The sequence below is a fragment of the Varanus komodoensis genome, unplaced genomic scaffold (assembly GCF_004798865.1).
Source record: "Varanus komodoensis strain SLA01 unplaced genomic scaffold, ASM479886v1 scaffold40, whole genome shotgun sequence".
NCBI lineage: Eukaryota > Metazoa > Chordata > Lepidosauria > Squamata > Varanidae > Varanus > Varanus komodoensis.
This window is the reverse complement of record NW_025335942.1, coordinates 2,650,628-2,665,975: the sequence shown is the minus strand read 5'-3', so window position 1 is coordinate 2,665,975 and position 15,348 is coordinate 2,650,628. Positions and strand designations below refer to the sequence as shown.

General features: G+C 41.8%; 1 protein-coding gene across 2 annotated transcripts in view; it reads left to right on the top strand.

The window, feature by feature from the left end:
* The window catches only part of NFX1 (nuclear transcription factor, X-box binding 1), a 60,676-nt gene extending 52,669 nt beyond the window's left edge, over positions 1-8,007 (top strand). For both annotated transcript variants that reach the window (XR_006415967.1, XR_006415966.1), the window contains 2 exons: positions 4,715-5,065; positions 5,923-8,007. The gene's annotated coding sequence lies outside the window, so the exon portion shown is untranslated. The remainder of the gene's footprint in view (positions 1-4,714; positions 5,066-5,922) is intronic.
* The last annotated feature ends 7,341 nt before the right edge of the window (positions 8,008-15,348 follow it).

Sequence of the window (15,348 nt, the reverse complement as noted above, 5' to 3'; positions counted from 1 at the left end):
AGATAAAAATAATTATAATTAAAATTATTAACATTAAAATATTGGTTGAATAAAAAGGTCTTAACCTGGCCAAAAAGCATATAGTGACGGTGCCAGGTGGACCTCTCTAGGGAGTGCATTCCATAGCTGGGGTGCCACCACAGAGAAAGCCCTCCAAGTATTCTGTCTCCTGATCTCCTTCAAGGAGGGTTCCTGGATGAGGGCCTCTGCTACAGATCTTACAGGGCAGGAGGGCTTATAGGGAAAAAGACGTTCCTTTAGATATCCTGTTCCCAAGCCATTTAGGGCTTTATAGGTCATAACCTGCACCTTAAATTGGGTCCGGACTTCAGTGGGAAGCTAGTGGAGCTGATGGAGGACCGGAATTAGGTGAGAATAATGACTGGTCCCCGACAACATCCTGGCAGCTCTGTTTTGCACTATCTGAAGTATCTGGACTGTCTTCAAGGGCAGCCCCACGTAGAGCATGTTAACGGCACGTCACTGTTAAGAGGAAAATTAAACTAGTATGGCTTGACAACTCTCAGAGCATTATTAGGAGTGCCAAGGGGAGTAAATTATCTCATGGTGGTTATTCTTACATTTGTAACAGTAACCCTGTGGTAGGTGGACATGAATATGATGGATCGCTTGGGCCTCCAAGGAGCATGCCCAAACTGCCAGCTTAGTCTTCCAGGGGGAGTGCAACCCCACTTACCCACAGTGGCACTGTTTTGCCAAGATTCAGATCAGCTTACTGATCCTTACATAACTCAGCCCTGTGTTCAAGCACTGATCCAGGTTGTACATGGCCTTTCCTGATTCAGATGTAATGGAGAAATAAAGTTGGGTACCATCAATGTATTGATGACACCTCACCCCAACTCCCCTAATGACCACACTCGGTGGAGGTAAAATGACATGTTGACACGGGACTGCTATACCGTTTCCAATGCTTCTCTGGGTCCTGCTCTGTAAATAGGAGTGGAAACACTACAAAACTGTTCCCAGCCCTTTATCCACAGAAGCGATCCCGGTGGATACCAAATAATGGTATCAAAAGCCACTGGAAATGAGTGGCGGGGATGCATTCTTCCTTTCCCTCTCCTGGTAAAGCTCATCCTTCAGGGCAATCAAGGTTTGATTCCATTCCATAGCCAGGCTGGAATAGGTATAGAGTATCAGTGTCCCACTGCTGAGGTGCCAACTTTTCTCAAGCACTTTCCATTGAAACAGCATTTGATCTCATGATCCATAAAGGGGTTTTTTCCAGGAGTGGTTATATCTGTTTCTTTGGCGTCCGCCCGCATGCAGTGATGTATTCAGACCTGCCTGCACTCTCCCAGTTGCACCCACTCAGCTGGCTGTAATAAGCAAGGATGGATAAGGAAGAAAACTACATGTGGTAGGTTAAGTTGCTATAAGCATCTGGCCTGCACCCTCAGGCCTCAGAAGCTGAAACTGATCTCACCAAATGGGATAAGATGGTGTGCAAAACACCTGCTGTAACAGCATCATGGAGGTGAGCAATTTTGTCTCCAAGGCACCTTGCAGAAGCCTCTGTGGGCTGCAGCATCACCTTGCTTGGGGTAGATGTTAGTAGTCCTATGCCACCCAGACAAGTTCTGCTGGATGGCTCCTCAAGGATGCAATGGAGGCAGTGAAATACGCCTTTTCTACAACCTTTGCATGATACATACATTTTTAGTCATCAAAACTACTTAGTACATTGTTATTTTAGTTCAGGGTAATGGAATAAACTAAATCAGTGTTTCTCAATACTCTGCACTGGACAAAAATCCTACTATTGTATATTGCTACAGCAAACTGGGCCTTGGAGATTCTTAGCTTAGTCACTCTTGGCCCTTTCATCCTTTTCATTCCTTGACAGCCATCTGAGTGGGATGGTGTAACTTGGTGTCTGCAAGAGCAGGGGGTTGGACCTGATCGCCTTCATGGCCCCTTCCAGCTCTACTCTTCTGTGATTCTCTGTGCTGTCTGATTGGGCTTCTGCTGTTGGCGTGATATTAGCAATCTGTATGGTTAGACACCATGTATGGAAGTTGTCCATGGGGTTGCGATGGGTCAGACATGACTTCGCGACTAACAACAACAACAACATGGAAGCTAGTACTCTCAACCAGTAGCACCAGTGAGAGAAACTTTTAGCCCAAGGTTCTCCTCAGTAACAAAATTACTCTTAACAGCACTCCCCAGGAATTTTCCAAATTTTTCTTCCTATGCTGTGTTCTCTTGACCTTTTTACCTGATACAACACCCCTTGCAAACCCTTCCCCTTCAGCAGTTTTTACACTTTCACTGCTCTCTCCCTGGAGTTTTTGGCCTGAGTTGCAGCTGGGTTGCAGGCTTGGCTTTCTCCTGACTTCCCCTTGGGTTTTTTATTTTGAATTTTCTATCCCAATCACTGAAGGTTTACCAGTTGACATACTCTTCTGCTCTTCTATTTCTTTCCTGTATTCGATTTTCCTTCCTACTATCCTGTTCCAGAGGTCCAAAATTGAGAGAATGGGGGCAGATAAAAATTAAATTAAGGGAGAAGGTTCTCTATAGGGAAAAAAACAGTTATTCTCCCACAGGCATAAAAGCTAAAAAGTGTTATAATTTGGACTTCACCTCCAAAGTGAAGTTGATTGGGAAAGACAAGTTACACCACATTTGGACTGTTCTGCTTCTCATTGTAAACATAATTTCTGTTAAACTTTTGTAGTGTGTGTATGGGTAGTGTTTCCTTCATTATGTCAATACCTTTGTATTTTTATTGCTTACTTGCTCAAAATACTTATATTCTGTTGTCTCCAATAGTGGATACAAAATATGTAACACAGTAATAAAAATAAGAAAAGAGAATCCTATTGCATTCATGCCCTTTAAAACCACAATTGCTACATAAATCTTGACTCACTCACACAGATACAATTGAAGTGCTTTGGTCAGTACCAAGTAGCCCATTCAGCCAGTCCATGCTGACTCTATCTTACCCAGGTTTAAGAAAAAGAAACCTGCCTTTTGCAATCAGTTGCAGGTTTTTGATAAAGCTAAAGTTCACGTCATCTGGATGGTGGCATTGCAGTGCAGATGCCTTGGGTTAGCTCACCTCAAGGTGAAGCATCTCCACTTATTGAATAGTAAACTGTCCAGGGGCCTAAACAATGAAGAACCTTCTAAAGTCTATCTTAGACCTAGGGAAGAACAATTACTGGAAAGCAGACAAAGAGCAGGATATTCTGGAATAGCTACTCAAGCAAGGGGGAAGGACAGAAGAAGTTATATTCCACTGGAAAAGTAAGTTGAGGGTAGTTCTGTCTTAGTACTGATGCTACGAGCATCTCTTCAAGAAAGTAGAACTTGGTACAGCCATCCAAGGAGATTGTACCAAGGCTTTTCTTCAGCACAGGTGCCTGGTTGTAGCTTTCCCAAAATGGGTGGGGGGAAGACCTGACACAGGCAGCAACAGAACTTTGCTATAGAAATCATGGTCTTCAAAGAACCAGGTGGGCAGCTCGCTCAGGGTTGTGGTAGCTAGTTGTCATTTGCCACTGCCTTGTGACTTCCAATGGCTCATTACTTTGTACTCTGAATCTGACCAAAATTTTTCTCATTTTGTACTTTTTCCAGAATCCCGAATCAGTCAGTTAGCCTGTTTCCACCAAAACCCGAACTGTATGCTTTGGGGGTGAAAGGGTGGAGGCCTGTAAGGGGACACACACATTGCTGGCCATACTAACAGCCAGGATGCATGTAACATGCGGATCAGAACCTGTAAACTAGCTGTGTTCCTCTAAGGTACCTCCAAAGAAGTTTAGCACAGGAGACCCCGGTGGGATTCTCAGCCAGTCATTCCCAAGGGACCAAAAGCACTTGGGCACTGAGGAGATTGGGTTTGTTTTACTCTCACTTGTGGCAGCTGGTGCCCATTCTGGAGCTGCTTCACTGGGCTTTTCACCTGTTACCAGGGTTCCCCTGAATGCCAGTGTTGGCATTTGGGATGCACAGGTTAAACAAGATTAACAGTGATGTTAGGGGTTTCATAAGTGAATTGTATTGCAATAACTAGAGAGATGTTGGCTATTTCTCCCCATCCCTCATAGTTTTTCTTACTGGTTCTGAATTTGCTACCAGTCCAGTTGCTGAAATGCTCTTACCCCAAAAGCTCTCAGGTTCCGTTGTCTTTTCAACATCCCACATGAATTCTCTGATTAAACAAGCTTCCTCAAGTTAAGTGGGCAGCCCACGAAACAGCCACACAACTTGCGAACCTAATGACATTTTGAAAGGTTCCCTGTTGGATGAAGGAGATGAAAGAGAGGAAAAGTCATTAAATGCATTGTATGCATGTCATCATTGCATGTACTTAATATAGAAAAAGTAATTGAATTGATAACAATGGGGATGAAATTGAAATGTTATTTGGACAAACATGTTTTAGGAGCTGTTTACTGCTTTGTGCCAGCATTCACCAGTTCTGGAATGGATAGTTTATTATTTAGTTTTAATAAACAAGGTTTACTGCCCCTTTTGTGAAGGCAATTGCTGTATAGACAATTGCCCATTGTATTAACAAATTGACTTTCTGCTGATGGAAAAGCTCTGTATATATATATTGGAATTAAGGGTGTTAACAATAATTATGGGCGATATCAAGTTATTAATGGATTAAAAATTGGGAAGCGTCTGTGTGGCTCTTGCAAATAACCTTTTATTGTATTGATTTTAGTGAAACTGCACTTGATGGACGAGCTTCTTACCAAGATAGATGGCCTTCTCCATTGCCTTAGCATATTTACACCCAGAGAGCTCTTGCTATTTGATACTTTGCCAAAAAAAATTAAAAAGCAACCACAGGATAAATGAAACAGCAAATACCAAGGCTTCCTGTTTCAAGAAGAGAAAAAGTTATATCTAAGCAGAATTTAGATGTTTCATTGATACATAATTCAACAACCAACATGGATCACATCACCATCATTCAACAACTGAAGTGACCAAAAGGAACAAACGGAGCAGTTCGCTTGAGACTGTCTTAGCAAGTTGAAGAGAGGAAGCAATCAGAAGAAGATCTCAGCAGGTACTTCCTAGATTTCTTATAATCCAAAAATATTGTTTTTATCAACTAGCAAAATGAACCCAATAAGGGATAAGGGACTGAGAAGATGCTTCCATGTGTCCTGTGGAATGTATCACAGAGGACAAACTTGTTCTATTGCAACTATTTGGGGGAAGGGTTCATTTTAATCACTTAAAATACTGTATTCCAGTAATCCTGACAAAAAGCCTGGAAGAAACCAGTAAAAGTGTCCTCATATTGCAGATATAGAGAATGGAGAAAGATGAGAGTGAACAGCCAGTCTGTTTTATTCATGGGTACGGTGTGATTTGAATTTGGGTTTCTTGGTCTCTGCACTATCTCTGCTCTCAGTGTTAAACTATAGGGCTGAACTGTAATGGGAAAGCCACCTGGTCCGGCCTGCAGCATACAAGTTGGTTTGGCATGTCTATGGGCTGTCTTCTCCTGCCAGGGTAGTAATGCCTGGCACAGTACTTAATGGGATACGTACCTTGTTGAGAGTCTTCTCCATCCTTGTTCCTACTTAAGGAGTGCTGGTGAGGGCATGGCCAGGTGGGTCCAGGGTGTGATTAATGCAGTGTGTATGAAGGAATGGAACCTGAGGGAGATACCCGTGCACTCTTGAAGAAGCCCCCTTTGGACTCAAGGAGTTGTGATAGCTATCATCTAATCACAGCTACCCTCATTTTTCGGGAAGGTGATTGAGAAGGTTGTGGTGAGGCAACTGTCAACAGGGTTGTGTGAGACCAATTATCCTGTTCCAAATGTGGTTTTGGGGACTCGGTCTCTCTTGATCACCTTTATCAAGACAAAGAAAAGAAGATTCTAACTTTCCTTCTCTTACTTGATCTCTCTAGGGAATCAACCATGCGATTCTCCTGGACCAGATCCCTGGGATGAGTATCGGGAACACTGTTATGTCAGCAGTTCCATTCCTATGTACTGGATTGGATTTAGAGAGTGGTGTTGGGGAAGGGTTCTTCCGCCTTCTGGCTATGGGTGCCACCGGGCATTGTCTTTCCCCAGTGCTGTTTAGCTTCTATATCGATATCTTTCATGAGGCTGCAGTCTTCTGTGCATTTATGTGTGGCTAGGGTGACCGAATGCAATGAAACATTCATTGCATGTTCTTGTGAGGAAACATGGATCAAGCCAGGTTGTACATTCCCTAAAATGGCACTAGGGTGGATTCTCTTTGTTGACAGATCATATTCCATGATGGACGAGGCAAACCTTGTCAGGTGGGCAGAGCCAGAGCCAGAAGCAAGAGAATCATCCCCTGCCTCTTCTTTCCCAAGCAGCAAGCTATTAGAGAAAGGACAGATAGCTCTTGCCAGCAGTGCAAACCCATGCAGAGGGCTTTCAAAATTTAAGAAACCTGCACAAGACTCTAGGGCCACAGGTTGTGCACTCCTGCTTTAAAGAAACTATCTTTAAGTGGGGATTTAAAACATGCCTTGTTGCTGTTCTGTCTGCAGACAGAAGGGAATGTGTTTCTTTTTAATTTGGCCAGGTTTGAATAGAAATCTGGTTTAGACAAGATAGGGATTCCAAGCTATTCCTAAGAAACAGCCGGTTGTTCTGGTTAACCTAATGAAGGTGGACTTGTACATTTCACTTGAATAAATGGGAATTTTTCTGTGACTGCAGACACAGGAAAGGAGGCAAAAATAAGAGACCACACATATCATAATTGCCAGGAAAACACAGAAAGAGACTAGGCAATAGACAACGCTAAAGAATGAACACATAGAAAACATATTAACATTCTTGCAGAATATAGTGTTGATGTGGTAGCAACACATTGAATACAAGAGCCTTTTCCATTCACTGAAACTGAGTTAGGTTCCAAACCAACACCTTTCCATCATTATCTTTATATAGTTTTAACAGAATCAGCTCATGATTGGTTTTAAAATCCCACCCAGTAAACAATCCACATATAAATCAATCAAACCCCTTTCAGAGATACCATCTCAAACCAATACTGAATCTAATGACACCACCTCAGTCCCACCAACAGGACAGCGTCAGTTGTTTCATTCCCAATAATTATTGTAACTGTAACTTTCTTTTACAAAAGCATTTTTGGGAGCGCTATGTGATCTGCTTCTTTCAGCCTCTACTTAAAGCCATGGGAAATTGATAAATAATAAAATCTGGTTGCTTTTCTTCCCAGTTACCCTGTCTGTACAATCTAATTGCTTATCCATATGGATTTCTTATGTAATTTTCTTTCAATTTCTGTGACCATCATGAGGATGTCAAGTTCAGTCGAGTCGCTGAAATGTTTCACGATTTGGAAGAACGTGATTTGCACCCCAGCGATAGATGCTTGGTAAATGACCCTCTGAGTGAAGAGGAAGGAGGATAATTCAGAACTGGGCATATAAATATTACTAGTGGCAGCTCTGGGTGCTGTTCAGGACTGTCATTACAAATGTGAGACCACCACTAGGGAAATTCACAGCTCAGCCCTCTTGATGAGGTCATAATGATTGACTTGCATGGTATCAGTCCAACAAAGCCTTGGTCATCCCCTTTGTTGAAGCACCTGATTCAACTGATCTGATGCTAGCTGCCATTTTTTATATCTTAATTACTTAAGTATCTTCCTATTTCTCCTCTATGAATTGATTTTAATTTTTCATTTTAATTTAGCTGGGCATTTGGTGGCAACGAAGTCCAACTAAGCAGCCCAAATCCACAAAATAAGATACAGTCTTAACCATTATCATCATGCATCATCATAAGCTTTCTGAAACAACCCCTCCTCCCCAAGTTTCTGAGGGAATGAACTAGGTCTTGAGGAGATACAGCTGAGAACTGAATAGGAAAGAAGAGGGAAAGTCCAAAACTTTAACACAGAAAATGTTAATGAAATCTTAATCAAATGATCCTGATGTTTTCTGTTTTTCAAAATAAAAGCTTGTAAAGGAAAATGTATTGCAAACATTGCATCTATTATATATACTGAAGTTAAAGGCCAAGATCATCCACAATATTGTATTCCCAATCATTATGTATGGGCATGAAAGTAAAAGAAGAAAGCGAACAGGAAAAAAATACATTTGAAACATCGTGCTGGAGGAAAGTCTTACAAATAACCTGGGCCAAAAGAAAGGTGAACACTTTCTAGATTCTAGATCAAATCAAGCCAGAACTTTCCCTGGAAGCAAAGATGACAAAACTGAAATTGTTGTACTTTGGGCACATCATGATAAGGCAAGATTCACTGGAGAAGGTAGAGTCAAGGGAAGAATAAGAAGAGAAAGTCCAACTGTAATATAGATTGTTTCCATAAAGAAAGACAGAGTTTTGAGTTTAAAAAAGCTGAGGAAGACAGTCAAGAGAAGGACATTCATTTACAAGGTTGCCATAAATCAGATGACTTGAGGGCACCCAACAGCAACATATATAATTGGTGAAAATCCCACATAAAAACTCGCGTGCTAGTACTGCATAGGAAAACATCATATACTCAGCTGTATTAGAATATTTCTTGAAAGTATTCTTTAATAGGCAAAGAAAGGAGCAGGAATGGCTGTTATAAGCTTCATTTTAGTGGAATGTACATTAGGTTAAATAGTTTACTGTACAATTGTTCAAATCATCCTGGTGACCATACAATTTTTGGTGAAAACATATTTGGATCTTTTTAAAGTCTTTTGCTCTGGGTATTTTGGATTATCTCTTTCTCTTCTTAATCAAGTGTATTGATTAGTGCTTGTGATTACACTTATGATACTTTTTATAATGAGAATTTGCTGATCTGAGACTCCAGGGATTTAAGCATCAAAACTAGCTCTTTGAGTTGAACACGGAAACCAGCAGCCAATGAAACTCTTTCTGCCCAACTGCCTTTTGAAGCTAAATGTCTGAGGACTTGAGTGGCTTTCCTAATTTCTTATTTTATCACATAGGACATATCTAGCCACACACATCCATACCATACCAGCTTACCTGATTCCTACCCTATGTGGAAGTCACAGATATTGTTTCCTGTTCCATCATGGTGTTAGAAGTGTAGAGAAAATAGCTCTCAAAATCATAGATAGTTGTCTTTGCCACAGGAGAACTCCAAAAAAATATTAGTCAAACTAGCTTCTGCCCCACACAGCTACTCAGCTAACAATGAGGCTACTCCCCTCAAGGGCATCACTTACCTGCATCTCTTCCATTGTGATCAGCCCCACATACTGTGACATTGACAAAGTGGTATTATTAGTTTTTACATGAGTGGCCAGATGATAAGGACTACTCCGAAGGAGTGCCGCCCCCCCCCCCACCACTGGTGCAAGCATGTGCTGATAGGAAGAGTGAAAGTTCAAGAAAGGTGAGGAGTAGGAAAAGGTAAAGGTATGAGCCTTATAACAGGCCTGTGAAGGGCCTTTCCAAAGCTGCCCTCCAGATGTTTTGGATTAGGACTCTCAGCATTTCTGTTGGATTATTGACCATGCCATTGACGCCATTGACCGTGCTGGTTGGGACTGGTGTGGGCCATAATCCAACATCTGGAGGTTGGAGAAGGTTGGGAGGTGATCATTGGAATCATGATTTACAGAAGACAACTCTTCTTGGGTGGCCAAGGGTTCAGAGGAGCCAGTGCTCCCAGGGATACAGCCTTGGCATGTGTTGGTTAGCAGGAATGCTGATGGCATCTGCCAGCCCCTCAGATTTCCATGCTCCATCTGAGCTCGAACTCTCACAGCAGCTGGGGAGCATAAATTTTGTCTCTTATTGTAAAGCAATATCTCTGGTGGAGGCTTGGTCCTGAATGGCGATTGCAAGATTCATCAGCTTTATGAAAAACTTGCTCCTGGTAGAGGTGAACTGCTAGATCTGGTTCGTTGACATGTGTTTCTGGACCTTCCTTGGGGGAGTGGCTGTGGGGACGGTCATGATGAGATGTGCACTCCAGGGTTTCCTTCTGCACCATTTTAACTGGCTTGCCCTATTGGTAAATCGTTCTTACAGTTAAAACGATCTCAGCACAATTCAACCTATCTCCTTGCCCCTTCTTCCTAGATGACTTGAAGGGTGCAGATAGAGATGAAGGATGTTCAGGCAGGAGTCAGACCTCCTCTGAGGAGACTGCATGGCCATCGGCCAGTGTCTGGTTGTGGGTAATGGGAGCAAAGCATGGGTTAATTGTCAACACCATTTTGAATATGTGACCTCCAAGTGGCCCAGTTGGAGGCTAGTTTGTGACGTTTGGGGGGGATTCTGGATGATTCTGGATTAAAATCGGAGAGCTGAGAGCTAATCCTAGGTTAACTGTAGTTTTTTAAAACCTTGATTAACACTTAGTACCCAGATCCACGAAACAACCTTCACTAGGCTGACCGAAGTTTTGTATTTGAAACCGCAGGGACATATAACCTGAGCAAATTAATTAATCCATCATTTGCTTCTGTTACATACACATAATTTTCCTTGCTTGACACATTAGGTGATACTTTCAGATTCATTTTAAAGTTCCCAAATTAAGCTAGTTTGCTGACCTGAGGAGCAAACAACCTTTTGCAGTGCAATTAATCCTTGGAATCCAGTTCTGAGACAGGGCATTTGTCTCTGATCTTCCAGCCATCATTACTTCTTCCCCTGTACTTGTTCTTTGATCATCTTCAAATTGGACGATTTCTTTCACCTGTTTCTCAAATTGTCATCTTCTAGACTTCCTTTGTATTGCTACAATTGTTAGCTGGCTGGAAAATAGCCAGTAATTGGTACAGGGTCTGACCCACACAATTTCCTTCTTCAGCTCTCCTGATATATTTAATAGTCTTTCTTCCTCTTTGCACATGGGTGTATTATACATGCACGTTACTTTGGACAGGAGGAAGCCTGGAAAAGGGCACACCACCATTAAGACAGATGCATAAATAAATAAAAATAGGTAGAGGAATGACTGACATCAGGAAAGTGAGATGGAATGGTGGGTGGAGTTAGGGTGAGAGACTATGAGAGGCGAGGGAATAAAAGATGGGAATTGGCAAGCATAGAAGTTTTTGTGATCAGAGATGGGGGGAGAGAGAAGTCTTAGGTAAAAGGAGGGTACTTAACATGGCTGTTGAAATGGGGAATCAGCTAGGTTGGATTAGGTTATCAGGTAGAACCATAACACTTGATCAAATGACTATGACTTCTGGAGGTGATGTTTCATAAATACATGTTTACTGATTTAACTGTGCTCTGGTCTTGATGGACACCACTTTTCTCAACTCATAGCTAAGCACATAAAAGAGAAAATCTTACTGTCTGTAAAAAAAAAGTAGGTAATGAAACAAAGTTAATTAGGAGAATAATAGATAAAATTACCTAGTCATTGCTAAGTCTTTGCAAGCTATTCCTGGAATAGGAAAAGTGGTCAAAGTGCATTTCCCTTTACTAGTTTTTCAACATCTGGCCTTTGTAACGAGCTGAACTTGCAAGTTACTGCTTTCAAATCAAGTTTTCTTGGTAAAAAATTCTCACTTTTGACTGGGCTTCTCTCTCTCTCTCTCTCTCTCTCTCTCTCTCTCTCTCTCTCTCTCTCTCTTTCTTTCTTTCTTTCTTTGTAACCTAAAGAATTTTCTTTGGGGCTTACAATATGTTTTACAAACAGTTCTTATCCCCAGTCATGAACAAGATAATTGTTCATTGTTTGCATAACAGATGGCTTTTCAGACCGAGGCTTAATAATAGCTACATGCATTCAGAATGGCTCAGATTACTCACTGCTCTGCGTGCATCAGTTTCTCTAACCTAAAGTTTTCAAAATTGCTATGGAGACAAATAAGTCATTTCTCACAATGTACTTGTGGATGAAGTATGTGGAAGACTGATTTTTCTATAACTTCTATCTGGAATATACATATGGACATACGTATGTGTGTGCACACGTATTCACTGATTTTGTTAAACTGCCTGTCCAAGACTAACATTAAAACTTTTGCATAAAGTTGGAAGCTTTGGCTGATGTGCCGCATGTTTAGCAATCCTCTTGTCGCAAGATAACACGTTGTTTTGTGCCTTCGTCTTTCCGGCCCAAATCCAGATGGGGAGGATGGAATGATGATTCAGGTTTCAGTGCCTTGTTGCTTGTCTGGCATAGTTCTGCCTGCAGTCAGTCCCACAGTTTTTCACAGGGCAGAAAAACCGTGATAATGTTAAAGCCACTGCTCAGAGTTGCAGAGAAGCAATGAAAGACACACCTCTTTGACAAGACTGGAAAAGTACATCAGTTGTTTTCCCCAGAATCTGGAAGAAATACATGATTATAGATGTATCCATTATTGGCTCTTTTTAACTTGCTGGATTGTTAAAAGTTTGAGCAGAGAAATGTGTCCTTTGCGAGGGAGCTGAGGAATCGAGTCTTGGGGTTTGCATTTCTCTATTAAACAGCAATGATATAGCTGAAGAATAGTGGGACTTTGGGGACAGTTCACCAGCTTTTGTTTCAATTTAAGTATTTGTAGCTGACTTAACTTGCTCTAAAAACAATGCAAATAGCTGGAAAACATGGGAAAGGCCCTGAAGTGGGATGCCATGAAAAGGCCCCATAAACCTCTGTAGGGGATCGTGAGGGCACAATGCATTCCTCCTGTAGAGAAGCCCCTTACCAAGGGCATGTCCCTCTTCCAGCAGATTAAGTTGAGATCCTTCTAAAAGCTCAGCCTTTATTTGAGCTAAACTGGCTTCTGTTAAACCAAGTAATATAGAAATTGTTAACAAGTAATGTAAATCAAAGTAACAGTCCTTCTGGTTTAAGGGAGAAGCTTCTGCACATGTCAGAAGTTGATTCCAGAACAAGATGCCTTGGGTTCCTTGCTGAAGGAAGAAAGGTAGGGTATAAATGCTATGCAAAATGCAATATAAGATTCCTTCCTGCTTTCATTCGCCAAAAGGCCTGGCTCCACCACCAAAGAGGCTCATGCTGCTTGAGGACTAACCAGTGGGAACGCCACCTGTTAATTTGGTTGGCTCATTTGGCTTGATGATGGATCTCAGGGTCGATTAACTCATACTCTTTCCCCCACACCCTCCTTGCTTTCCAATAGTTCACCTTCTGAGGCTGAACTTTCTTTCTTGCAATGCTGTACTCTGGGAGAAGTGGGCCCAGTCCTTACACCCCTTGTGTTTTTTCAGCCTAGGAAAGGGTACGAAGTGAAGAGCTGTGCTCATTGTCTAGCCCTTGCAGAATGGGAGAGGTGAAGTCTCAAGCAGGCTGCAGGCAATTTTGTGGAGCAAAGCCTTGAGGAGGTAGTGTTTGGGCTCTGCACAGGTGGAACCATTGACTTTCCTCAGCCATTACAGACTTTTTGGGCAAACCAGAGTGACTTTTTTCGACTCAAGCCATAGTGGACCACTCTGTTCTCTCTGTGGTGTTACAGTAAGAGGATGAACTGCTGCTGGAAACGCATTTTGCTACTCACCTATCTGTGTGAGTCACAAGAAAGACAGGTTGCTTACCTGTACCTGTAGTTCTTCAAGTAGTTTTGTTTGTTCATACCCACTCAGCATGCTCAGGTCAATGTCAGTAACGATATTGATTCAAAAATCCACTTGGATCGTTTGCGGATTCGTACATACAGGCTGTGTACCTGCTTGTGTGAATGCACAAAACTTAAAGGTGCAGGTAAGCAACCTGTCTTTTTCTCAATAGATTTGGAAAGGAGCCAGGTAAGTGAATCTAATTGTACCATGTGGCGGAAAGCACTTGTTCCCATGGAATGTAAAGTTACCACAAGTAAAGCCTCATGTTGCTGAAGTAGTGACAAGCTTTGTGAGAGGATAATTAGAAAATGTGGTCTTAAGGAATTCATTACACACAGACGCAAATCACCTACTTATACAATAAGAATTGCCGTTGAAATATCTGTAAAGTCATTGCTAATATATCATCTATGTGAATAGGATGGTGTAACTCAGTCTTCTGCAATAGCAGGGGGTTGGACACACTTTTCCTTCTCATCCTTCGAGCTCTACTATTCTATGATTCTGTATGCTCAGAATTCTAGAATTAATATAAAATACGTTCAACTAAGGAAGCAAATTGCAGTCAGGTCCATAAAAAGACAAGTAAGGAGATTTCATTCAAAAGTACAATTCAAATTGACAGGTATATTAGCAAGTCGCCATCTTAGTCCAACTAATAGATTCACTTGTGTGTTTTTCATTCCCTATCCTTGGCTAATATTTACTTCTTTTTTGAAAGAGCTGTGAAATTTTTTATTTTTCCATCTCTGCTCTACCCTTTGAAAAAGCGCTATCTCTGCCAATTGCTCTTCTTCCTGATCATCTCTTTAGATGGTAATTCCTTACAAGTTTGAATTTCTTTCCATTTCCATGGCAACAACAAAGATGTCAAGACCTATCAAGTCACCAAAATGTTTCAAACCCAGAAGACCACTGTCTGCAGCACAAAAATAAATGCTGGATAAATCGTGCCCAGTGTGGAGAAAATAAAGAATTGTTCTTAAAAGGAAAACCAAGTTTTAGTAAGAAAGGCTATGAAACCCCACATTGCAAATAAGTCCTTGGATCAAGACTACCACTAAGGAAGCTATGGATAATGAGGTCTTCATGCTTTTCAAGTTGCCAGTCCAAGCACCATGGTAAACTGAGTTGGTAATGATTTGCATGGTATTGGGTCAGTTCATCATAGCTGGTGAGGTGATAATGATTTCCAGCTTTCAGCCTGAACTGTAAGCTGGGTTGAGAAAGCCCTAAGGCTTTACAAGGTACCACCTGCTAAAATCTCATTTAAGCAGGCTTGCAAAACTGTAACACTTTCCAAGTTGTCAGTCCCTGAGCTCTGAACTGCACAACTGGAAAGCTCATACAGGTTTGCGTGGTGTCCTCAGGGAATGAGTCCAGCTGGACTAGGTTTATGCAGTCATAACGATTTACATGGTGCAAGCACAGCCTTGTAAAGATGCCCACAAAAATGGCACCATTTTTACCATCCTCTTTGAAGATGGCAAAGGAAGGACAAGGAATTGCTATTCCTCTTTCACAAGCCGGCTGCATTTCCTCCTTGAGCATTTTTCCATGCTAAGAGAAGGGCCAGAATCCTTTATTCTTCCTTCAGCAGTTCAGCATTCACAAGCATGCAGTTCTTGTGGTCTATGACCAGCAGGAAGGTGCTTAAAGACAAGGCTGGTTTCATCCTCAGAACCTGACCAGCGAGGGGTGCAATTCCATGCATGTTTTGACAGAAACAAATCCCACCTCTCCGTATGCTGGCTGCGGAATGCTGGAAATGTAGGACTTTTATCCACCTGTGCATGTATAGGGTT